The sequence below is a fragment of the Parambassis ranga genome, unplaced genomic scaffold, assembly GCF_900634625.1.
Source record: "Parambassis ranga unplaced genomic scaffold, fParRan2.1 scaffold_27_arrow_ctg1, whole genome shotgun sequence".
NCBI classification, from domain to species: Eukaryota; Metazoa; Chordata; class Actinopteri; family Ambassidae; genus Parambassis; species Parambassis ranga.
This window is the reverse complement of record NW_021144800.1, coordinates 2,236,180-2,237,739: the sequence shown is the minus strand read 5'-3', so window position 1 is coordinate 2,237,739 and position 1,560 is coordinate 2,236,180. Positions and strand designations below refer to the sequence as shown.

General features: G+C 41.9%; 1 non-coding gene across 1 annotated transcript; it reads left to right on the top strand.

Annotated features, from left to right (window-relative positions):
* Nucleotides 1-353: 353 nt before the first annotated feature.
* Nucleotides 354-435, top strand: trnas-gcu (transfer RNA serine (anticodon GCU)). The gene has a single exon. It is a non-coding gene; the product is annotated as a tRNA-Ser (tRNA).
* The last annotated feature ends 1,125 nt before the right edge of the window (nucleotides 436-1,560 follow it).

Here is a 1,560-nt window from a genome sequence, read left to right as displayed (position 1 = left end):
GTGTTAAAAATAGTGAAGTACATTATTTTGTTACATTTGTACTTAAGTACAAGTAAAAGTACTGGCTTAAAAATAGAGTACAAGTACCCAGAAAAACTACTTAATTACAGTAACTTGAGTATTTGTAATCAGTTACTGCCACCCCTGGACACATGCAGTCCACCCCTGGACACATGCAGTCCAGTGCAGTGAGGCATGCTCTGATCTGTACAATGGAGAAACCAAACAACTACTCCAAACACTGGCCTTCAATGTTTGTCAAAGTTTGTCAAGATGCTTATGTTTAAGGCAAAAGCTGTGACCTTGTTCAAGCGTATTTTCGCTCGAAGCCGTGAACACGTGTTTATCAGACAGACGAGGTGGCCGAGTGGTTAAGGCGATGGACTGCTAATCCATTGTGCTCTGCACGCGTGGGTTCGAATCCCATCCTCGTCGTTTCATATTTTAAGGTCAACGTCCTGACACAGGATCATCACTTGATGGTGTCATAAACATTCCAACTTAAGACAGTTTGGACAGTAGTACTGGTGTCCTATCTACACAGATCAGTCTATGGAGAAGTCCACAGTCTGTGCATTGGTCCAGCTGTAGGCATTAATGGAAAACCCACATTCAGTAGGTCAGGAAATGAGAATATGTGAAAAGGTTCAATATTGAAGACACCTGGAGCCACTCTAACCAGATAATGAACTCAAAACACCTGCAAAGGCCTTTAAATGGTCTCAGTCTAGGTCTGTAGGCTGCACAACCACAGGAAGACTGCTGACTTGACAGTTGCCCAAAAGACGACCATTGACACCTTGCACAAGGAGGGCAAGACACAAAGAGGCTGGCTGTTCACAGAGCTCTGTCCAAGCACATTAACAGAGAGGGAAGGGGAGTACAAGCAAGAGGGAGTACAAAGTGTTCCGCCCAAACAGGGACTTGAACCCTGGACCCTCAGATTAAAAGTCTGATGCTTCCAATACTTCACTAGTACACTTCATGTAGTGCAGTCAGTCCTGATTGACTTGCAATTGACCCTTTATAGAAGGGGGATTAGCTCAAATGGTAGAGTGCTTGCTGCGCAAAAGAAGGGGTCCGATTTTCTCGCTGTCGCACGCAAGGGAAAAAGTTGAGAAAAATGTGGAGCCCCGCTGTGCGCGGACAAACGTCTTGTGTAGCGGTATTGAGGCAATATTCCTGTTCATTATAAAGGAGTTTAAGTGAAATATGAAACAAATCATCTGCTATGGGCTGGACTCGAACCCGTAGTCTGTGCCGTCAGCTGTGCGACAATGTATAGAGTTGTTGGAATGTTTAAAACCCACAACGTGCGTAAAATAATTAATGATTGATTTAGCTTAGTTTAGATATGTTTAAATATATTACAATATCAACAGATGTTTTTTAGTTTATTTAGTGTTTACTTTGGCTTTAACATGATATGCCCCATCCAATGACTTGTGATGTTTACCTGTTTATGGTTTAATAATATGAACAATGAGCAGTCAACGTGTTTTTGTGTGGGAGCTTCTTTGATAAAGATCAGAGTGAATCTTAAATGTTTATATGATTTAT